The sequence below is a fragment of the Arachis hypogaea genome, chromosome 15 (assembly GCF_003086295.3).
Source record: "Arachis hypogaea cultivar Tifrunner chromosome 15, arahy.Tifrunner.gnm2.J5K5, whole genome shotgun sequence".
NCBI lineage: Eukaryota > Viridiplantae > Streptophyta > Magnoliopsida > Fabales > Fabaceae > Arachis > Arachis hypogaea.
In genome coordinates this window covers 88890725-88916132 of record NC_092050.1, presented here as the reverse complement: position 1 = coordinate 88916132, position 25408 = coordinate 88890725, and the positions used below count along the sequence as shown (strand labels likewise).

General features: G+C 39.9%; 1 non-coding gene across 1 annotated transcript; it reads left to right on the top strand.

Moving 5' to 3' along the window:
• The first annotated feature begins 330 nt into the window (after positions 1-330).
• On the top strand, positions 331-438 carry LOC112753235 (small nucleolar RNA R71). Its single transcript, XR_003177627.1, has one exon. It is a non-coding gene; the product is annotated as a small nucleolar RNA R71 (small nucleolar RNA).
• Positions 439-25408: the final 24970 nt, after the last annotated feature.

Here is a 25408-nt window from a genome sequence, read left to right as displayed (position 1 = left end):
TGGGACTAACTGTTGGCTTTGCTGGGGTGGGAGAGGCTAAGCTTGTTGTGCTTGTTGTTAGTTCAACTGCATTTGTTTAAGTAAGTTGGTCATTTCACATATACTCTGTATCAGAAGAGTAGTTTTCTTGCTAGAGGAAACCTCTGCAACAGCTTTGGGGTTGCACCTCTGTCTATGATTCCTAGTGGACTCAGCTAAGTCGCTGATCAGTTGCCATGCTTCATCTGCGGTTTTGTACTTTTTCAGAGAACCATTACTAGCACCTTCCAGTGTGGTCTTATCATGGGGGTTCATGACTTGGGTGAAGTAGCAAATCAATACTAGTCTATCAATCATGTGATGGGGACATGCGTCCAGGAGATTGTTGAAGCGCTCCCAATATTCATAGAGAGTCTCTGATTCACCTTGAACAATGCAGGAGATCTTTTTTCTCAGTCTATCTGTGACTTCAGCTGGGAAGTATTTTTCCAAAAATTGTCTTCTAAGCGTGTCCCAGTTGGTAACAGTCACTTGAGGTTGGGAGTAATACCATTCCCTTGCCTTTCCCTCAAGAGAAAATAGGAAGGTGATTAACAGAAGAGAAGTTTCATCTGCACCATGATGCCTAACAGTAGAACAGGCTGTCTGGAAATCCCAAAGGTGCTTGATAGGCTCTTGAGCAGGTAAGCCATGAAACTTGGGCATTAAGTTGATCAGTGCTGTTTTTAGTTCAAAATCTGCAGCTGCAGTCGAGTGATGTACTTGATACGGCTGCAGTGTAAAATCTGGGGCTCCTGCCTCCTGGAGAGTAATCCTCCTAGGTGCTGCCATGTTCCCTGTACATAAAACAGCTGGATCAGTAGTAAATGAGCTTGTCTCGCTCTCAGATGGTGGTTCAGATTCGCCCTCAGATGAGACTGGTGAATTGATAATAACCACTTCACCACCTTCGGAGGCTAACCGACGTCGAGTTCGTCTAATATGCGAAAGAGTTCTTTCAATTTCAGGATCAAATGGGACTAAACTCGGATCAGGCAATGAACGCGTCATTCAATGAGAAAAACAAATAGCTCATGGTAACAGAAATAAAAATATAATATGAAAATAAAATAAAATATATACACTAATTAATAATTTATCACACTATTGCAACTCCCCGGAAACGGCGGCAAAAATTGATGCGTGGTAGAAGTTAACCAATTAAGAGATTTCAATTAAGAGAACAGCATTGCACGTATAGCTCTTAACCGGCTAAGATCTGTCTCACCAATTTAAAAAGGGTTGTCACAAATTTAGAAATAAAGATACTGGGAGTATGAGTCCCAGGTCGTCTCCCAACGAGTTGCAGGAAAGAGTGCTAATTTATTAATCAGAAAATTCCCAGAAAGTTGAGTTTGATAATGAGTAATTAAAATAGTTGTGAATTAAGGCAATAAAAATAAACTAAGAATAATTATTGATACTCTGAATAAAAGGCCTTGACCGGGGGAATGATTAAATGGAACTTTTATCCTTGTTGGGATCTTCTCAAATGTGGTGTAAAAAGGTTGTTGTTCTCACTTGATTTTTCCTTACTAAATAAGGAAAGGTATGGTTATTGAAATAACTCTTACCCTCAAATCCTAGCCCTCTCCCTTGGGGAGGTCTAGTGTTAGTAAGTATGAAGTTAGCTAACAATGTCCAGTTTAACCAAGCACTTGAGATTCCAACTCAAGTATCACCTCTTAATCAACCCCATGTCAAGTAGAAATTCTACTCCATTGACATGAAAGTAATAATCATAAAAATATGAGAAGACATAATTAATTAAAATAAAATAGAGAATTAAAGTTAATTAAAATAAAAATAACTCTATATATTAATAAATTCAAAACACAACATAATTATCTGAACAGAGTCAATGAGTAATAAATTAAAAATAAGGGAGTAAAGAAACAAACTAAAGTAATGTCTTCAACGGAGGTAATGGCTCTTCAACATCCACAATCCAAAAACAAAAGCATAAACTATCAATGTAACACTAATCTAGATTCAGATCTAAAACTAAGAGTAATCCTAATGTGATGAATCTGAATGTCTGTGGATGCCTCCTTGAGTTTCTGCATGTTCCCTAGGTTTAGTCTGTGTTTCTGGGCCGAAAACTGGGTCAAAATAGGGCCCGAAATTGCCCCTAGTGAATTCTGTTATTTTTGCAGATCGTTTAGGTCACACATACGCATCATCCACGCGTTCGCATCATTCAGCGTTTTTCCTTGCCACGCGTTCGCGTGGTTCACGCATTCACGTCATTCGTGCAGACTCCAATCCACGCGTTTACGTCAGGCACGCGTCCGCGTCATTGCGAATTCTCCATTTCCGCACGTTCGCGTGGGCCATGCGCTCGCGTCATTGCTCACTGTTCATCTCCTTAGTTTCTTGTGTTCCTTCCATTTATGCAAGCCTCTTCTCCACTTTCCAAGTCATTCGTGCCCTATGAAGCCTGAAACACTTAACACACGGATCACAACATCGAAGGGGATAAAGGAGAATTAAAATACGTAATTAAAAGTCTCTAGGTAGCAAGTTTTCAATCATGGAGTGATTTTGGGAAGGAATTGTAAATACATGCTTATCATATGAATAAGTGGGTAAAGAATTGATAAAACCACACAATTAAACACAATATAAATCATAAAATACTGGTTTATCAGTCTTGGTACAATACTGGTTTATCATAAAACACAATATAAATCATAAAATACTAGTTTATAATGACATAAAAACATAAATAAAAGTGTATACATACGAGTACTTACCCTTCTAGGTTCGGTAGTTTTTTAGATCTCGGCCTGACGCCTCATTAAAAAACTTTTCAGAAAAAAGAGTGTGCCTTCACCTAAGATCTTTACTATTTACTAGCTATAGTACCCTTTCAGGTTACAGGCACGCCATGACCTTAGTAGCTCTCGCCCTTTGAGGTCGGACACCTTATAGTAACCTTTCCCCAGTACTTCTGCTACTCGGTATGGTCATTTCCAGTTAGCTGCTAGCTTCCCTTCTCTTGATCGACTTGCTCCAATATCATTTCAAATTTAGACAAGATCATTAGTGGTGAAGCTTCGCTGGATTACCTTCTGATTATACCTCAGAGCCATTCGACGCTTTAGGGCTTCCTCTCTAATTCAAACTCTTTCTCGGACTTCTGGAAGTAGGTCGAGCTCTTCCCTTTGAGCTTGGGAGTTGGTATCTTCATTGTAGAGGATCATTCTGGGAGATCCTTCTTCAACCTCCACGGGAATTATTGCCTCCATTCCGTAAGCAAGTCGGAATGGTGATTCTCCAGTGGTTGAATGTGGTGTTGTCCGATCTGCCCATAGGACTTGTGGGAGCTCTTCAGCCCAAGCTCCCTTGGCGTCTTGTAGTCTCCCTTTTAACCCGGCCAGTATGACTTTGTTGGTGGCTTCCGCCTGTCTATTGGCTCGTGTGTGCTCTACAGAGGTGAATTGGTGCTTGATTTTCAAATCAGCTACCAAATTTCTGAAGCCCGTGTCAGTGAATTGAGTGCCATTGTCTGTAGTAATGGAGTGTGGCACCCCAAACCTTGCGACAATGTTTCTGTATAAGAACTTCTGACTTCTTTGGGTGGTGGCTGTGACTAAAGGTTCTGCCTCAATCCATTTTGTGAAATAGTCTATTCTAACAATGAGGAATTTGACTTGCCTTGATCCCGGGGGGAGGGTTCGAGGAGGTCGAGCCTCCATTTTGTGAATGGCCAGGGTGAAGTGATACAAATGAGTTCTTCAGGTGGTACGATATGAAAGTTTGCGTGCTTTTGGCATGGGGGAGATGTTTTGACAAACTCTGTTTCTTCTTTTTGCAAGGTCGGCCAGTAGAATCCAGCTCAGAGTACCTTTTTGGAGAGAGCTCGCACCCCAAGGTGATTGCCGCACATGCCATTGTGGACTTCTCCGAGAACTTCCTTTGTAGCGGAGGTCAGGATGCATTTTAGGAGGGGTGTAGAGATTCCTTTCCTATATAGGACGTCGTGAACTATGGTGTAGTACTGTGCTTCTCGTACTATCCTTTTTGCCTCTTTTTTGTCTGCGGGAAGTATTTCTGACTTGAGATAGCTGACTATAGGAGTCATCCACCCTTAGTCTTGGTCTGATATGTTTAGGACCTTTTTCTCTTCTGTGGATGATGGATTTTGTAGTGTTTATTGGATGAGGCTTCTATTATTGCCTCCTAGTTTGGTGCTGGCTAGTTTTAAAAGTGCATTAGCTCGGGTATTTTGTTCTCTGGGTATATGTCGGATCTCATATCCCATGAATTGTCTGGGCTGTTCTCTGGTCTTTGTCTAAGTATTTCCTCATAGTGGGATCCTTGGCCTGGTAGCTCCCTTCTATTTGTGAGGTAACTACCTGTGAATCGCTGAAAATGGTAAGCTTATGAGCTCCTACCTCCCTTGCCAGCTTCAAACCAGCCAGTAAGGCTTCGTATTCGGCTTGATTATTTCAGGCAAGAAACTTGAACTTTAATGAAAGCTCGATTTGGGTTCCCTGATCACTCTCTAAAATGACACCTGCACCACTCCCAGTTTTGTTCGAGGAACATCCACATAAAGGCTCCACTCTGTGGGGGTGCCCGGGGTGTCAGTGTACTCTGCGATGAAGTCAGCCAGGTACTGAGATTTGATAGCTGTACGAGCTTCATATTTGAGGTCGAATTCTGACAGCTTGACTGCCCGTTATAGGATTCTTCCAGCTAAATCTGTTTTCTATAAAATACCTTTTATGGGCTGGTTAGTCCGTACTCTGATGGTGTGAGCTTGGAAGTATGGGCGGAGTCGTCGAGAAGTGAGTATGAGGGCGTAGGTGAACTTTTCTATCTTTTGATAGTTTAATTCGGCCCCTTGTAAAGCTTTACTGATGAAGTAAATGGGTTGTTGCCCACTTTTGTCTTCTTTGACTAGTGCTGACGCTATTGCCCTGCTTTCTACGGCGAGGTATAGTATGAGTTCTTCGCCTTCCTGCGGTCGAGAAAGGACGGGTGGTCACCCCAGAAATTTCTTGAAATCTTGGAAGGCTTGTTTGCATTCTGGGGTCCACTCAAACCTCTTCTCCTTCCTTAATGTTGCATAGAAGGGGAGAGATCTTAAGGCTGATCCAGCTAGGAACCTAGACAAAGTCGCTAGTCTTCCATTATGCTGCTGGACTTCATTGACACAGGTCGGACTTTTCATGCGAAGTATGCCCTGGCACTTATTTGGGTTTGCTTTGATTCCTCTGTGGGTGAGCATGAAGCCCAAGAATTTGCCAACTTCTACCGTAAAAGTGAATTTTACGGGATTAAGTCTCATCTCATGCTTTCTTATGGTATTGAACACTTTAGTAAGGTCGGATAGCAATGTTTCCTCCCTTTGTGTCTTTACCAACATGTCATCGACATAAACTTCCATTGGTTTCCCAATGTGATTAGCAAAGACTTTGTTCATCAGTCTTTGGTATGTAGCTCCTACATTCTTGAGTCTAAAGGGCATGACTATGTAGCAGTAGTTTACTTTTGGGGTTAAGAATGATGTTTTCTCCTGGTCAGGTTGATACATTAGGATTTGATTGTATCCCGAGTAAGCATCCATGAAGGAGAGGTACTGATAGCCTGACGAAGTGTCAACTAGTGTGTCTATGTTCGGGAGTGGGTAAGGATCCTTTGGGTAGGCTTTGTTGAGGTCGGTGTAATCAGTGCACATTCACCATTTCCCATTTGACTTTTTGACCAATACCACATTGGCCAGCCACAATGGATATTTTACCTCCCTTATGAATCATGCCTCCAGCAAGGCCTGTACCTGCTCCTCTACAGCTTGCGACCTCTCTGGGCCGAGTTTCCTACGTTTCTGCTGTACTGGCCGAGACCCTGGGTAAACGGCTAACTTATGGCACATTAGTCCGGGATCAATACCAGGCATGTCAGCGGCCTTCCATGCAAAGAGGTCGGAGTTATCCTTTCAGAGCTTTATTAGTAGTTCCTTTAAGTCTTCTCTTAGATTTGCCCATATACTTGTTGTTTTGTCTTAAGTGTCTCCAATTTGAACCTCTTTGGTTTCACTTTCTAGTTGAGGGCAGACTTCCTCGGGAGCTAGAATTCCCCCGAGTTCTATAGTATTGGTTTCCTTTCCTCTGGGGTCACCCTTAAGGTTCAGACTTTCGTTATAACAGCGTCGTGTGAGTTTTTGGTCTCCCTTTATGGTAGCGATCCCTTCCGGAGTTGGGAGCTTCATGCATAGGTGTGGAGTGGAGACCACAGCGGCAAGCTGGTTCAGCGTTGTCCGACCTATTAGAGCATTGTAGGCGGAGCTCACGTCGACTACAATGTAATCTATGCTTAACGTCCTAGACGGAGTTTACTTTCCAAAGGTTGTATGTAGTGGGATGTACCCTCATGGGCTTTGAGCAGGTTTTTTGTGTAAAATCAGAGTATGAGTTATACCTGGGTGCTCCAGTGTATTTATAGTAGTGTGGAGTGACCTCCCTTAAGATAAGTTAGTTATCTTATCTTATCTTTTGTGGGTGAGTCCCCTTATCTTTGGCAAGCCGTCTTTAGGTGGGCTGTGATCTTCTGCTTTGGGCCTACTTGGGCCCTTATAACAATTTGGCCGAGCTCTTTGGGAAGAGGTCGGTAATGACCAACCTTTTTGAGAGGTCGGTCGTTTTTGTCTTCATCCAACGCGGCTCTCCTAGCTCGACCCAAGGTATGAACACTTAAGGCTTCGCACCGTCCTCGGTGCCATCTGTCAGGAATAAAGAGGGGCTGGTAGCAGCATCTCCACTATCGGGACCGTCATGGCTCCCTGTGCTGGTAAATGAGGTGGAGTCCGGCATTTTCTTAACTTTGCTTTGTGTTCCTGCCGATCCAACCTTTCAAGTATTTGATGGAGCAGTTGGTTTGTTGTAGGTGCTTATGGTGTTGAAGGAGGAATGTCTTCAGCCGATTCTATGGGCTGGCTTGTAGCGCCTGCTGGTGGTCTGATATATTTCCCGTTAGGGACGTACTGATCATCTCGTGGGAGTATGGCTTTGGTGTCTCCAGCTCTGTAGGAGACTCCGGCTGTCGAGACGAGATCTGAAACCAAGGCGGGAAAAGGTAAGTTGCCCACTATCTGTACGTGTCCCATTGCATTCCGGATGTGTCTTGGTAAATTGAGGTGCTGGTCTGTAAGGATACACCAGAGTAAAACAGTCATGTCTGCAGTGAAGGAGGACTCGTGAGTGCTCAAAAAGACGTAATGAGACATAATTTGTGCCCATACTCGAGCCTCCAGGGTAAGTGTTGAAGCCGATATCCCTTTTGGTCGGGATCGATGGTATCCGTAGATCCATTTGCTGCCAGGTTGTGCGATAACTCTGAGAACGGTGTCCCAGCCAAATTGGTATCTCTGGCGCTTGAGTGAGGCTTCTTGGAATGCGTCCAATCCTTCTCGAGCAGGGGAAAGATCTAAAGAGTGTTGAATGGCCTCTTCAGTTATGGGGACTTACTTCTGACAGACATAGACAGACTGCATGGTTGGCATGTGATAGTTGGAGTAGAATTCTACTACCCATTAGAGATTAACCTGCCGTGGCTGTCTCCGTAGGAATCTCCATTGTCTTCGCTCAATGCGGGGCTCAATAAATTCAGCAATGTGGGTTGGGAGGATAAGAAGGTATTCATTGTTATAATTCCTCTCTGCCAGGATGGGGAACATCTGCTCACAGTAGCGGTTAGGAAACCGCGCAGTGTCCTTTGTTGGAAAGGCTTTGCCTTTTCCATCGACCTTGATGATCCTCTTGATTCTTTTTGTTGAGGGCTTTACTGCTGTTGAAGATGGCTCAACCACTAATGCTCTTTTTGTTCCTCTCCTTGCTGGTGGTTTGGAAATAGCTTTCTCTTTTCCTTTCTTGGTGGCCATCCTAAAAAAGGAAAAAGGAAGTAATGTGTAAAGTGAAGGGTTCGAGCAAGGGAGCGAACAATATGGGTGGTAATCCATGCACAATAAATAAGTATGTCGTTAACACATGGTCTAGACTACATGTGAAAAGTTCATCAAAGGTAAGATAGTAAATGCATGTGATGGCAATTAAATGCAAGATGTTTATTGGCATGCCGCCAAGGGCATGAGTAGCATAGATCAAGCATTCAATGTCCAAGTTAGATTACCACATCATTCAAACTAACAATCTGTTTGTATTGACAATTATATTTTAATCAATAAAATATAAATGGGCTTTTATGAAAAGTAGGCATTAAAGTAGTGGAATAGAATAAAGTAAAGTAATGTGCAATGCCATACGGGCATTTTCACAAACACTTGGCATGCATAATGAAAATATTATTGAGAGTAGGAAATTGAAACATGCAAGCAACCCTTATAAAAAGTAATATATAATTGTCAAACAAATCCATGATAATCCACAAGCACAATATGGAAAATAAAGACTGAAATAAATTTTCAACACCAATAAAAAGGAATAAAAAGGAAGAGAATAAGGAAAAATAATGACGGTGAAAAGAAAGATTTAAAACATAATAAAATTGATAAGGGAAAGTAAAAAGTAAAGAGAGAAAGAAAAGAACCTTGATGATGGGTGTGAAAAATGAGGAAGAAGAAGGTAAAAAGTGAGAATGGTTAGAGAAGGGGGAAGGGGGAAGAAAGAGATAATAAGGGAAAAGAAAAATAAGGATTTGGGAGAAGAAAAGATAAGATATTTTGGCTAATCTGGATATTCTGTGCGCCGCATGCGACGCGAACGCGTGACTGACGCGGTCGCGTGGTATGCGATGTGTTCAAGTGACGCAAACGCGTGGGTCACGCGGTCGCGTGAGTTGCTTTGGGCAAATGGCGCGAGGGCAGCGACGCATTCGCACAACTCTCTGTCTCAAATGCTTTCGTGCCAAAATTCTGGGTGACGCGCTCGCGTGATTGACGTGATCGCGTGAATGGCCATGTTTGGGGGGCGACGCGGCCACGTAGGGCACGCGGTTGCGTGACAAGGTTGGTGCTTTTAGCATCATTCCAGCCCAGCTCCATCGCAACTTGCTGCCATACACCTCTTTTACGTCGATTTTAAAGGTCACACATTCGCGTGGGTGACGCGGACGCGTGGGAGGCTTATTTTCCAATTGACGCGGCCGCGTGGGTGACGCAGATGCGTGGGCATGTTTGTGCCTAAGGCACACCTCCAGCCACGCTTTCGCGTGACTTACTGTCCAATTCTCTTGTCTTCATAACGCACTGGTGACGCGGACTCGTCAGAGACGCTGCCGCGTCGCGTGCGTGTGTGATTTTTTTTAAATAAAACTAAAATGCAAAATGCACATACAAGCTATATGCAGCTAAATACAGGGATGATGAGAAGAGTCATTAACATCATAAAAATAAAGTAAAAATACAACTAAGACTGAAACGGAACGATCATACCATGGTGGGTTGTCTCCCACCTAGCACTTTGCTTTTACGTCCTTAAGTTGGACGCTCGTTAGGCTCATTTAGCTTCTCTTGGTGGATCTTCCAAGAGGAAAATCTCTAGTTCCTTTTGATTCTTCATCTTCTCACCATGGTAAAGCTTTAGGCGATGTCCATTAACCTTAAGAAATTTGGAGTTAATAGGATGACGCAGGTGGAAAACTCCATATGGCTCTACCTTTTCTACTCTGTATGGACCTTCCCATCTTGATCTCAGTTTACCCGGCATGAGCCTCAGTCTGGAGTTTTAAAGAAGAACTAACTCCCCTGGTCTGAATTCTCTCCTTTTAATGGGCTTGTCATGGACAGCCTTCATTTTCTCCTTGTAACGCCTGGAGTTGTCATATGCTTCTAGGCGGAGGGTCTCTAGTTCTGCTAGTTGTAGCTTTCTTTCAGCACCAGCTTTCGTAAGATTCATGTTGCACTCCTTCACAGCCCAGAAAGCCTTGTGTTCCACCTCTACGGGGAGGTGGCAAGCCTTTCTATATACTAGGCGGAAGGGGCTCATCCCAATGGGTGTCTTGTATGCTGTTCCATATGCCAAGAGTGAATCTTGTAGCCTGGTACTCCAGTCCTTCCTATGAAGTTTTACTATCTTCTCCAGAATACGTTTAATCTCTCTGTTAGAGACTTCTGCTTGCCTATTGGTCTGGGGATGATAAGCTGTTGCTACTTTGTGAATTATCCCATGCTTTTTCAGTAATCCTGTTAGTCTCCTGTTACAAAAGTGGGTGCCTTGATTTCTCACGATTGCTCGTGGTGAGCCAAAGCGACAGATAATATAGTTTCTAACAAAGGAAACAACAGTGTTAGCATCATCAGTACGGGTAGGAATTGCTTCCACCTATTTAGAAACATAATCTACGGCTAATAATATATAAGAGTAACCGCTAGAATTTGGAAATGGACCCATGAAGTCAATGCCCCAAACATCAAAAATTTCATAGAAAAGCATAATCTGTTGAGGCATCTCATCCCTCTTGGATATGTTACCAAATCTTTGGCATGGGGAACAAGATTTACAAAATTTAGCTGCATTTTTAAAAATAGTAGGCCACCAGAATCCACAGTCTAGAATTTTTCTAGCTGTTCTTTGAGGGCCAAAATGTCCTCCACTCTCAGATGAGTGGCAGGCCTCTAAAATAGACTGGAATTCTGATTGAGGCACACACCGTCTAATTACCTGGTTAGCGCCGTACCTCCATAAATATGGATCATCCCAAATATAATATTTGGACTCGCTTTTCAGCTTGTCTCTTTGGAGCTTAGTAAAATTTGGAGGAAAAGTGTGGCTAACTAGATAATTAGCTACAGGTGCATACCAAGGAACTACTTCAGATAATGCTTGTAAGTTATCAAATGGGAAATTATTATTTATAGGAGTGGAGTCACCCTCAATGTGCTCAAGGTGACTCAAGTGGTCTGCCACTAGATTCTGGTTACCACTCCTATCCTTAATTTCTAAATCAAATTCTTGCAGCAGCAGTATCCAACGTATTAGCCTTGGTTTGGACTCCTTTTTAGCTAATAAATATTTTAGAGCTGCATAGTCTGAGTACACTACTACCTTAGTACCAAGTAAATAGGCTCAGAATTTATCCAGAGCAAAAACAATAGCTAGAAGCTCTTTTTCAGTAGTAGTATAATTAGACTGAGCAACATCTAAAGTCTTAGATGCATAAGCAATTACAAAAGGGTCCTTACCTTTGCGCTGAGCCAGCACTGCTCCTACTGCATGGTTGGAAGCATCACACATGATTTCAAATGGCTGGCTCCAGTCAGGTCCTCTCACAATTGGAGCTTGAGTCAGGGCGGTCTTCATCTTATCAAACGCTTGCATACAACTTTCACTGAACTCGAGCTCAATATCTTTCTACAGTAGTCTGGATAAAGGCAGTGCTACCTTACTGAAGTCCTTAATAAATCTCCTGTAAAAACCTGCGTGGCCAAGGAACGAACGGACTTCCCTCACGGAGGAGGGGTAAGGTAAACTAGAAATAATATCTACCTTTGCTGGATCTACAGAAATGCCAGTATTAGACACAACATGTCCTAGTACAATTCCTTGTTTGACCATAAAGTGACATTTTTCAAAATTTAATACAAGGTTTGTATTAACACATCTATCTAACACTCTAGATAAACTATCCAAGCAAAGGCTAAATGAAGCACCATATATGCTGAAATCATCCATAAAAATCTCCATACAGTTCTCAATCAGATAAGAGAAAAGACTCATCATGCATCTTTGGAAAGTAGCAGATGCATTGCACAAGCCAAAGGGTATTCTCTTATAAGCATAAGTCCCAAAAGGACATGTAAAAGTAGTATTTTTGTGATCTTCAGGAGCTATATGAATTTGAAAGTAGCTTGTATAACCATCTAAAAAACAATAATGAGATTTACCTGACAGGCGATCAATCATTTGATCAATGAATGGCAAGGGGTAATAATCCTTGCGAGTGGCTTGGTTGAGACGCTGACGTCAGGATTTTTGCCAGTAAAGAAGTTCATAAAAACAGTCGCGTTGTCGATATAGTCTCTAAACCGACAGAAATCCCTTTGTACAAACGTTTTGGTTGTCACAAGTAACAAACCCCTTTAAAATTGATAACCGAGTATTTAAACCTCGGGTCGTCTTCTCAAGGAATTGCAGGGAAGTATGTTCTTATTATTGGTTATGGAGATTGTAAATTTGGGGTTTTGAGAATAGGGAGCAAGTAATTTAAATTGCAATTAAAATAAATAAACAACTGTAAAATAAACTTTTGGCAAGGTATGAGAAATTGGAAGTCCTAGCCCAGTTATCCTTATCAACAATAATGAAAATTGACTCTTGATTCCACTTAGTTAACCATTACTAGAGCAAGGGAAGGTCAAGTGACTAATTAGTTTGATCTTCAAATCCTAGTTAATCCCTAAGGAAAGATAACTCTTGAGTTACTAATTTCTTAACCAAAGCCAAGAATGTAGAAAGCTAAATTAAAATCATAAATATCTGGAATACCTCAAATAAAATACATTCAAAGCAGCAAAATCTAACATGAAAAAGTTCATAAGCCAATTGGGCAACATAAATCAAATACAAATAAAAGCATTAGAGTCAATAAAAATAGAAGCAAAAGTAAATAGAAAGGGACATTGAACCTGGGATCGAGAGTCACTCCTAAAACTAAGAGAAGTCCTAAATCCTAATCCTAAGAGAGTGAGAGGAGAGAACCTCTCTCTCTAAAACTACATCTAAAACATGAAAAGTGAATTATGAGAGCCTCCCATGAATGGATGCATTCCCCCACTTTATAGCCTCTAAACTGTGTGGTCTGGGCTGAAAACTGGGTCAAAAGCAGCCCAAAAATCGCCCCCTGTGATTTCTGTCACGTTCAGGTCGCAGAAAGGTGACGCGGCCGCGTCGTCCATGCGGTCGCGCGGATTGGGTGTTGGCCAGGTCACGCGTCCGCGTGACCCACGCGTTTGCGTCGCCTGACGTCAGTACAATTATGGCAAATTATATATCAAATCGAAGCCCCGGACGTTAGCTTTCCAACGCAACTGGAACCGCATCATTTGGACCTCTGTAGCTAAATTTATAGCCGTTTGAGTGCGAAGAGGTCAGGCTAGACAGCTTAGCAATTTCTCCAACTTATTGTATTCCTTCCACTTTTGCATGCTTCCTTTCCATCCTCTGAGCCATTCCTGCCCTATAATCTCTGAAAAAACTTAACACACATATCAAGGCATCTAATGGTAATAAGAGAGGATTAATATTAGCAAATATAAGTCCAAAGAAACATGTTTTCAATCAAAGCACATAATTAGGAAGGCAAATGTAAAACCATGCAAATAGTATGAATAAGTGGGTAAAGAGTTGATGAAAACCACTCAATTAAGCACAAGATAAACCATAAAATAGTGGTTTATCAACCTCCCCACACTTAAACACTAGCATGTCCTCATGCTAAGCTTAAGAGAACTATAAAGATGAAGAGGAATGGTAGGATGTATGAAATGCAACCTATCTATATGAATGCAACGACATGCAAAAAATGTTCCTACCTACTTGGTTAAAAATAAATAAGTTCCCCCAAGACAAACATAAATCAGATTTCACTAATTAAAATTATACAGTAAAAACAAGTAAACTTGTAAGAAGATAGCTCATGAAAGCAGGGAACATAGAATTAAGCACTGAACCCTTATAGGAAGTGTATATGCACTCTAATCTCTCAAGTGTATAGGGTTAATCACTCTACTCTTCTCTAGTCATGCTTTCTAAACTTTGTTCTTCATCTAACCAATCAACAAATATTTAATGTACCAATGCAAACATCATGAGGTCTTTTCAAGATTGTAATGGGGCCAAGGTAAGGGTGAGGGTATATATATAAGGCTAAGTGAGCTAGTGAAGTGAATCCTTGAGTAGTCTAAGATCTCACCTAACATATACATACTCTATTAAAATTATACTTAGCTACCCAAATTTTCCCACTTTTGTATTACATACTCATGTATCAAACTTTTTTTTTTCTTTTGAATTTTGTCCCATGTGCATTGGTTCTTTTTATTTTGCATTTGGGGTAATATATATATATATATATATATATTTTCTTTTGTATCCCCTTATTTAATTACTTAATATTTTTTTTTCAATGCACATGATAATTTGATTATTTTGATTTTACATGAGCATGCTTCCCAAAACTTTTATTTTGAGATATCTTTATTCTTTTTAATTTTCTACCTTTGTTTTTATCATCCATGTTCCCATAAGGTTCCCCACACTTAAACAATACATAATTTCTATCTTAGGCTAACCAAGGATTCAACTTGGGATTTTTATTTTATTTTTCAGCTTAAGGCTAGTAATGTGGTTATTAAAATAAGGAGGGATTTAGAAGCTCAAGGGGGCTAACAAGGGTGATGTAAAAGGTAGGCTAATTTGGGATAAGTGAGCTAGAATCAAACAATGGCCTCAATCATATGCAAGCATGTAAATACACTAAATAATGGACATATAGATTGGAACAAAATATAGATTACAATCATAGGGAAGGAAACACATAAGAATAAAAATTTATGGTTGAATAATGTAACCAAGTAAATAAGCTCAAAGTCTCATAGGTTATGTGTTCTTTGGCTCAAAAACCATGTTCCAAATACAACTTCAAACAAGTTTAACACAAAAATTTTCATTTTAAATTAGTGAAATTTTTCAAAAATAGGGTCCTAAAAAGAATTTTATTTCTTTAACCAAGTAGTAACTAAATGCACAGAATCAAATAAACATGCAATCAAATATGCAAATGCAACAATGAACAAATTAACATTGGTGTTGAAATAGGAAATAACTAACCCATGGAGATCGGTATCGACCTCCCCACACTTAAAGATTGCACCGTCCTCGGTGCATGCTCAGATGTGCAAGTGGATGGGGGTTGTGGTTCCTCAGCTGGGGCTCTTTTTGTTCCTTTCCTTGCTGTTGATTTGGGAATGGCTTTCTCTTTTCCTTTCTTGGTGGCCATCCTGAAAAAGGGAAGAGAAAGTAAATTAAATTCAAAGAGATAGATATAGCAAGGAAGAGAACGGAAAAGGTGTGATGGATGCACATTAAGATATAACTGACATTAACACATGCTCGCGAGTACATGTGAAAAGCCATCAATGGAAAATAGCTAGTGCATATAAGGACAAGTGAACGCAAGGTGTTTATTAGCATGCCGGCAAAGGGCATGAGTAGCATAGATCAAGCATTACTCGTAACAAACCATCATGTTTGTATTGACAATTAATTTCAATTAATACAATAGTAAAGGGAGTTTATGAAAAGCAAGCATTGAATAGTATAAAGTAAAATAGAGAAGTGCATAATGCCATATGGGCTTTTTCACAAACACATAGCATGCATAGTAAATAAGCTATTTGAAAGTATTAAATTGAACATGCAAGCATCCTTTAAAAAGTAATATATAATTGTCAAATAATTATGCAACAATCCACAATGACCCAAATAAAATTCCAACACTAATGAAAATAATGCAATGAATGAAAGTATGCAAGTAAGCAAAAGAAAATAAAAGATAAGAAGAATGAGAAGGAAGGAAGGGAAGAAGAAGTAAGTAAGAAAGGAGGGAGGAAAAATTAGGATTGGGGAAGATAAAATATTTTGGCATATTAGGTTAACGTGTGCGACGTTGGCGATGCAGTCGCGTGGATGACACGGCCGCGTGGTGCGCAATAAGGTCAAGCGACGCGGACACGTGGGTCATGCGATTGCGTGACTCGATTTGTGCTAGTGGCGCGAGTGCAGCCTCGCGCTCGCACAACTCTCTGTTCAAAATCTTATTAGTGCCAAATTTTAAGTGACGCGATCGCATGGGGCATGCGATCGCGTGAGTGGGCTTTAAAGGAATATGACGCGGTCGCGTGGGTCACGCGGCCGCGTGGGAAGGATTATTCGTTCAACACCAATCCAACACCACTCTCGCACAACTTTCGGGTGTGCACCACTTTGACGTCGAAATCTTAGTCACGCGGCCGCGTGGGGCACGCGGTCACGTGGGGCACGCGGTCGCGTGGGAGGCCATTATTCCCATATGACACGGTCGCATCAGCAATGCGGTCGCGTGGGACGATTTGTGCCATTGGCACGCCTCCAGCCACGCTCTCGCGTGACTTTTTGTTCGTTTTCTTTTCTTCCCATTGCATTGGTGACGCGGACGCGTCCGTGACGCTGCCGCGTCGCGTGCGTGTTTTTCCATTTTTTTTTATTTTTTAATGAAATATGCAGATGCAAATGCAGTGCTTAATGTGAATGCTATGCATGATTCCAGGTTCAATGAAAATAAAATAAACAACATGAAATAAAATTGAAAAAGAACAATCATACCATGGTGGGTTGTCTCCCACCTAGCACTTTTAGTTATAGTCCTTAAGTTGGACATTTGATGAGATTCCTGCTATGGTGGCTTGTGCTTGTACTGATCCAGGAATCCCCACCAATGTTTGTATTTCCAGTAGCCTCCGGGGTCCCAAACTAAGCATGTAAAGCCCTTAAGAAGCTTCAAACAGATTCTTAGGCTCCTAGGGTGACAAATGCCAGAACAGGTTCCAGGATTCCAAACTTTACTTTTACACCCGTTTTTGTCTCGATCTGCATTTTTCCAGCCGGGTGAAAGGTGATCTGAATTCTCGCTGCAGCGACCGAACAGCTTCCTAGACCCATTAAGTTGAGCTTTATACCAACCTTTGCGTTTGAACTTAAAGCTTCCTACCATGATGAACCTTGCAGGAAAATTCTTACCACTGGCCATCTTCCTCTTACTCTTAATATCATAAAGAGCTCTAAGTTGACCATCCGTCTCCAATAGCCCATATTCAAGTGGGGTTAGAAAGCTAAGGGATATGAATTTTACCCACTTGAATGTTGTGAAGGATGATGGCAACTTAGGGGGAGGCATCTTTAATGGAATTGCAAGCTCCACTCCCTTGTGCTCTTTTCTGATAACTACCACCTCTTTGCAAGCTTCTTCAATTTCAACCTCTTCCTCTTGGCAGCTCTCTTCCAATTCAATCTCCTCTTCATTGCTTTCCAAGGGCATGGGAAGTTGTGCTTCTTCTTCTTGAATCTCCATCACTTGATCGACCTCTTCCAAGTCTTCAACTGTGATATGCCTTGGAGGTTGTACACGTTCCTCAACATCAATTGCAACCGTCTTGGAAGGAGGCTCTATGTTTTGACTTTCCCATGGAGGTTCAGCATCTCCTAAGTCTTCAACCAATTCTTCTTCTTCAATAATCCCGGCTTCCTCTACTTGTTCCAGTACAAAGTCATGCTCCGTACTGTTCACTGGAGTTTCTAGTATCTCCTTCATACTACGTTCTTCATTAGATTGTCCACATGAAGCCATGGGGGTTCCTTGAGTGTCCGAACGTCGGGAAGCTAATTGACTCATTATTGCTTGCCCCAATTGATGAATGGTTGCCTGACATCGATCCATTGTTTCCTTGAGACGATCCTTTGTCTCTTGATGCACTCGGCTTTCATAAATAGGATCATAGTGCTCTTGGATTGATGGATATGGAGATGGTGAATATTGAAGTGGTAACAACCCTAGTTTTTGAAAATCAAATAAAATAGTTATTTGTGATTTATTTTATTTGTTGATAATTTTATTTTAAGAAAATTATTTTACTAAAGGTAACTAAATGGAGTTTCATGATAATTGAAGTTTAAATTAATTAGAATTTTTATATAAACTTTATTAGATATTTAGTATGATTGAAATTATAATTTTGGTAATTGAAAAATAAGAAAGAATTGTATAATTTAATTTAAATAAATTCTATTTTTAATGAATTATGTTATTAATTTGAACTCCTAGAAATTAATTTATTAGAAATGATTAGTTTGATTTTTATAAATGCTTTAAGTTTACGTCAATTAATATTTATATACCATTTTTATTATAATTAATTATTTTATAAATTGAAATTAAAGTTTCAGAGATAGAAAAATAATAGAGATTTGTATGATTTAATCTAGAAAATTGATATTTGAATTTAAATTGTACTTTACAAAATATAATTAACTTGTTCATTTTATAATGTAAATTAGAAATAATTGAGTGAACTTAGCAATATGTTGATAAATAATGTTCCTAAATATTTTTAAGAGAGTATATTTGATTTTAAAATTATCCTACCCTCCAATTTTATCAAAATTTCTATTCATATCTATCCATATTTTTTTATAAAATCCCTAATTTCTAACACTAATTTCCAAATCAACCTCAGAAACCCTAATTTCCCAAATTGGAAACCCTAACCCTAAATTCCCCATCAGAGACCCTAACCCCCTCCTCTACACCACATAGCCGCAGCCTTACCCTCCCTCAACGCAACAAACACACACGCGCAGAGAGGAGACCGGAGGAAGAGATAGCGCCGGCGGAAGGGAAGAAGTGTGTCGCCGGCCTGGTACCACCGTCACCGCCACCGCCACGTCTTGCCTGCGCCGTTGCCTCCACTAAGCAGTTGCCGTCAAGTGTGAAGGGTAGAAAGGAGAGAGCCTGCGTCCGAGAGAGAAGAGATGTTGTCTGCCGTCGCTGTCGCCACCCTGGAGCTCGCCGTCGAGCTGCTTCACAGCGCCGTCCCGTCCACGGAGCCACAAGCTTGCGTTACTGCCGATCCATCCACAAGCCTCCGTCGAGGAAACATAATCGCGAAGAGAGAGAGATGCACGAAGAGAAGCCCGCGACCAGCCTTGTCGCCGTCAGCGCTGCGGGTTGCCGTCGCCATCCTTGCGAGCTGCCACCGCGTCGCCGTTACTGAGCTGCAGCGCCGCCGTTGTCGCACCCTACTGCTGCTGCGTCTCACCAAGCCGCTGCTAGAGGAAGAAGGCTCGCCAGTTCTACCTCTGCTTCTAGTTTCTGGAATCTGAGAAGAAGCCACCGCCACTGCTGGAACTGTTAGTTTTGTTGCTCTGTCCTTGCTCTAGATCCACTCTGAGCCGTTACCATTGCTCTTTGGCTGACACTAAGGCTTTCCACTGCCACCGGAGCTGCCCAGGACCACCACTATGGCTGCCATAGGAACAGAACGGGTGCCAAAGTCTGACACAATGCCGCTGTTGTCGATTAGAGATGCCAAAACTACCGCTGCTGCTGTGGATTTGGAATACTGGGTGTGTCGCGTTTAAATTCTGCAAATTTCGACACTTTGAGGTAGGGGATTTAACGTTTTTAATTTAGAATGCCTACAAAGTTATTTGGATAAGTGCAAATGGTTAAGAATTTCTTAATTGACATGAATGATTTGAAATGCACTTGAACTTAGTTAGTTGTTGTGATTATTCTGAGCTGTGATTAAATTTAGATGCTGTTGTGAATAATGATTAATTTAGTATAGTTTATTAAATTGAAATATGCCGAGTTAATTATTGAAAAGCTGTGGTATGGATAACTGATGAATTGAGTTTTGATTATTGCTGTGAATGTAATTAGTTTTGTTGTTATGAGAGACTAATTGATAGAAATAAGCTTGGTTTGAGGTTGTGAAATTTGGAGTAAGTTTGATGATGTTTTAGTGCTTCAATTGGATTATTGAATTCAGGTTAAGGCTGCGAATGTCTTTGGGCTTTGTTGTGAGTGTTTGAAGTTGTAATTGATATTGTTTTCTCTGATATGGATGGAATTGAGTTGAATTATAACTGTAGTTGGTGATTGATTTGATGATTGTGCGTACTGTATGTTGTAAGGGATAGAGTAAATGGTGTTACTTTTGTTGCTGAGCTTGCTGGTGTGAATTGATGAGTTATTGTGTGTTTGAATGATGATGAGTGTATATGGAAAATTATACTTGGCATAGTGTAGAAAAGAAAAGGTTTGATGATGCTTAAGTACTTAACATCGTGTGAATTATTGATTCTGGGTTCTTGGGCTGTGTTGGCAATGAAGACAATTTTGAATAACTGGAAAGAGGTTAAACGTGTGATTTTGGAAGGGTATAAGTTCAAATGTGGTTTTTGATAAGTAAGGTTGTTGAAAATGCTTAAGGCAGAATTTCTGCATACATGACAGTAGAAAGAATCAATTTCTGGGAGCATCCCAGGTCATATACTTGAATGAAACTATTTTTTCATGAAACTTTACTGTGTTTTGAGCATCTCATAAAAAATTTAGAATTTATTGATGAGTATTTTGGGAGAAATGAATTTTTGAAGATTGATGGTTTCTGCAGAAAATTCTGTTTCTTTACTGCAGAAGCACCAACTTCCAACTCACTTAACTTTCAATTCTGGTAAGTATTTGAGCTGAAACCAACGGAAGTTTCAAGCTTCCTGTGTCCACAATCTTCATTTTAAATTTCATGTCAATATCCTATTTAACCAAGTAGATATGTTGAAAAGAGTATGGATAACTCACTGGATTTTGGAAACCGAATTCTAAAAGGCATGGCTGTGTTTCTCACTTCATAACTTTTTCATATGACATGGTATTAATCTGGAATTTGATTCAATAAAAAGATAAAAGAGTCTTGTTTGAGGTCGTGAATTTTGAAAGGCATTGGGTGAAAACTGGATTTTTAAGGAATTTATCAAACTTACTACTTGCTGCTGTTTTTCTGCATTTTCTTAGGAAACAATAACAGAATTTTAAGAGAGATGGTACAAGTTTTTATTGTGACCAAATTACCTCAACACCAAGTTTCTTGGAATACTAGTTTATTGAGTTTAATTTTGAAAGAATCCTATGATAAGTGAAAGTTAGTTACGAATTGATGAGGTGAAAGTTGAATTGATGGGTTATGTGGGAATTGTGGGTTATGACCAAACTGTTGGCTATTGTAAATTGTGAATTTTCTGACTAATTTGAGAACCTCTTATTTGGTAGTTGTTGAGGAAAGGGGGAGACTTGTTGAGAAAGAGGGAACCCGTAAGGGTGGCTAAGTCCAAGTTTTAGGGGAGGTGCTGCCGAAATTTTATAAAATTTGAGGTTTTAATTGAGAAGTTATTTTAGAAGATTTGGATTTGAAAAATGATTATTTAAGTTTTATTTGATTACTTCTAATGAGAGGTTATTTTTTGAAAGGTGTTTAATGAAATTAAAATAAATGATTTTCTTGAGTCTTTTGATAGAGGACTAAACTGAAAAATAGTTTTAAAGTTGGCTTGACTCAAGGTTGCTAAAGCAGAGATTATGAACTGAATTGATGATTGAGATTTTTGCGAACGAATGCTTGAGAAAGATAAGAAAGGTTTAAGAAAATATGTTAAGGATTCAAAGGAAAAAGAGAATGGGGAACTGATATATGGATTGTTGAGATTTAGAAAGGAAAATGAAAAGTGATAAAATACGGGAAAACCCCACGAACTGTTAGTTGTTTAACTACGGGGAAAATCCATGAATTGATAATTGGTAAAATTCGGGAAGTACCCACGAAATGAATGATCATTGATCTCGGGGAAAACCTATAGATTGTTATTTGTTTTATATGCGGGAAAAACCCACGGACTGATAATCATTGATTACGGGAATAACCCATGAATTGTTGTATGTTGATCTCGGGTATAGCCCATGAACTGAAGATCAATGTTTGCTGTGTATTGATCTCGGGTATAACCCACGAACTGAAGATCGCTATGTTATTGTGTATTGATCTCGGGTATAACCCACGAACTGAAGATCTCTGGGTTGTTTGTGAATTGATCTCGGGGATGCCCACGAACTGAGGATCACTATTTCCCCTTGTGCGTATATTATGGGGTTGGGCTTTGCGCCGACTGCCGGTAGTCACGAAAGAGTGGTATTCTTACCACCGACATATATGCACTAAGGACACAAAGGGAAGCCATATCTTGGACTTGTTCCTAGGTAATGTCGGGCTGCAGGGTGTAAACCGACACGTGAGCTCATGGCCTGCTTAGGACAGACATGCATCATATTGTTTGTGCATTTGCATTTGGTTGTGTTTGCTTGTTTTGCTTATCTGTGGTTGTGTTATTGTGATTTACTGGTATGTTGAACTGAATCTCTTGTTTGTACTATTAGTTAGTGAAAGTGTTAAAGTGATTAAGAATCGACTTTTGATTGATAATTAATTATGTGGTTGAAAGATGGTTAATGTGACTAGTTTTATATTTAAAATTTGTTGAGTTTAGCGATTTTGAAAGGCGTAATTAATTAGCTAAAGTAAAACCAAGAGCATTTTTCAAAAAAAGTTCTGATAAAGATATAGTTTCCAAGGATATGTTAATTATTTGCATTCTATTTCATTACTTTTACGGCATTCCCATTCCCTACTGAGAACGTGTGGTTTGTTCTCACCCCAAAATCTTCCACCCTTTTAGTGACACAGGTTCGAAGACTCAGTTTGAAGCTGCGGGCAATTCTAGAATTTATTTACGAGTTAAGTTTATGACTTGAGATTCTTTCATAGAATTCCCTCGCCCATACTGCTTAAGATTTTTATTTTATGCAGAGGGATAGGAGTTGTACCTGAATTTTATTTAAATTCTTTTGTATAATATTACTATTATTAATAATTATGTGATTATTATTACTTGGTGATGTTTGCTATATGATTTTAATTAATAAAAACAAAAAATTTTCTGGTATTTTTACTAAAATTGAATCGCGATATCGAACTAAAGTCTTAATAGTAAATAGTTAATAAGGAAAACAGGTCAGTAACGCCTTACTTTTGGTACGATCATGACGTATTGGAAGTTGGGTCGTTACAGAAGTGGTGGTTCTTGTGAGTAATTGGGTTGGAATTGAGGTGGTTCTATATATGGTTCATATGGCTTATAAGGTAGTTGGTATGGTGGTTAAGGGTTGGGGTTATATGGAGGTGAATGGCGGAAAGGGGCTTGTGAGTGTGGTGGTCCAAAGTTATGTTGAGGGAAGGGTTCATAGGCATATGGTGGTGGTTGTTGATAGTCCATTGGAGGTGGTTGTTGCCATGAGGGTTGATCAAACCCTTGTGGCTCCTCCCATCTTTGATTGTTCCAACTTTGATGCCTATTTTGATTATAGTTTCCATTCCTTACAACAACATTGGAACCAAACTTGAAACCAAAGGGGTGAGAATTCATAGTAATTAATAAAAATTAAAAACAAAAATAAATAAACAAGCAAAAGAATTTTTTTTTTAAATATTTACAATAACCAATAATAAGGCACACGTTTGCAATTCCCCGGCAACGGCACCATTTTGACGTCAGGATTTTTGCCAGTAAAGAAGTTCATAAAAACAGTGGCGTTGTAGATATAGTCTCTAAACCGACAGAAATCCCTTCGTACAAACATTTTGGTTGTCACAAGTAACAAACCCCTTTCATAAAAACATGCGGCCGCGCGGATTGGGTGTTGGCTAGGTCACGCGTCCGCGTGACCCACGCGTTCGCGTCACCTGGCGTCGAGGCAACAATGGCAAATTATATATCAAATCGAAGCCCCGGACGTTAGCTTTCCAACGCAACTGAAACCGCGTCATTTGGACCTCTGTAGCTAAAGTTATAGCCGTTTGAGTGCGAAGAGGTCAGGCTGGATAGCTTAGCAATTTCTCCAACTTATTGTATTCCTTCCACTTTTGCATGCTTCCTTTCCATCCTCTGAGCCATTCCTGCCCTATAATCTCTGAAAACACTTAACACACATATCAAGGCATCTAATGGTAATAAGAGAGGATTAATATTAGCAAATATAAGTCCAAAGAAACATGTTTTCAATCAAAGCACATAATTAGGAAGGCAAATGTAAAACCATGCAAATAGTATGAATAAGTGGGTAAAGAGTTGATGAAAATCACTCAATTGAGTACAAGATAAACCATAAAATAGTGGTTTATCAGACACCTATAATCAATGCAAACTCTCCATGAATTCTTCACTCTAGTTATCAGAAGCTCTCTATGCTCATTCTTTATTGTTGTGACTCTAGACTTCTTGGGCACTACTTGTACTGGGCTGACCCATTCACTATCTGAAATCGGGTAAATATTATTTGCTTCAAGTAGCCTGGTCACTTCCTTCTTGACAACTTCTAAGATGGTGGGATTCAATCTTCTTTGAGGCTGACGGACAGGCTTTGCTCCCTCTTCTAAGAATATTCTGTTTTCACAAACTTGGGGGCTAATACTTACTATATCTGCCAAGCTCCATCCAATTGCTTTCTTATATTTTCTCAACACACTGAGTAGTTGTTCTTCTTGTTGAGAAGTGAGTTTCCTTGCAATGATAACTGGGAACTTCTACTTGTCCTCAAGGTAAGCATACTTGAGGTGTGGAGGAAGGGGCTTTTACTCTAATTTCTACTCATAGCTAGGCTCTAGATCATCTGGGGCTGGTAATAATGGTAAAGTCTTCTCATGGTTTTCAGAAAGTGTTCCCACACTTGGACCTTGCTCCATATACTTCTCTTCTAATTCTTCTTGGTGAACTTCAGCTACAGTTTCATCAATAATGTCGCATTGGAAGATAGAATGATCTTCTGGAGGATGCTTCATAGCTTCATTTAAACTGAAACTCACTGTTCTGCCATCTATCTCAAAGGAGTAAGTTCCTGAGAATGCATCCAGCTTGAACTTTGAAGTCTTCAGGAATGGTCTTCCAAGCAGGATTAATGATGGTCTTCCTGAGTCATTGATGAGAGGAACTTTTGCGTGGTCTAGAAATTTTGCGAATAAATCCTCGTTGCAAGTATAGTTTCTAAACCTTCAAAAGTCCTTTCATACAAACGTTGTGGTTGTCACAAGTAACAAACCCCTTAAAATTGATAACTGAGTATTTAAACCTCGGGTCATCTTCTCGAGGAACTACAGGGAAGTATGTTCTTATTATTGGTTATGGAGATTGTAAATTGGGGTTTCAAGAATAAGGAACAAGTAACTTAATGGCGAGTAAATTAAATGGCAATTAAAATAAATAAATAGCTGCAAAGCAAACTTTTGGCAAGGTATGAGAAATTGGAAGTCCAGACTTAGTTATTCTTATCAATAACAATGAAAGTTGAATCTTAATTTCACTTAGTCAACCTTTACTAAAGTAAAGGAAAGTCAAGGGACTAATTAGTTTGATCTTCGAATCCTATTTATTTCCTTAGAAATGGTTGGGATTATTGAAGCTCAGTTCAATTAGCAAAGATAACAGTTATCAATTATGTTGAGATAAGATAACTCCTGAGTTACTGCTTTCTTAACCAAGACCAAAAGAGGAAAAAAAGTAAATTTGCTGGGATAAAAATGCCTTCAGATGTAAAGCAACAATAACATAAATTAAAGAAAGCAATCATGAATTGAAATACCTCAAATAACATTAATAAGGGAAATTATAATCTAACATGAAGAGTTCATAAACTAGATTGGAAGAATAAATAAAAATAAAGAACCTGGGATTGAGAGTCACTCCTAAAACTAAGAGAAGTCCTAAATCCTAAGAGAGAGAGGAGAGAA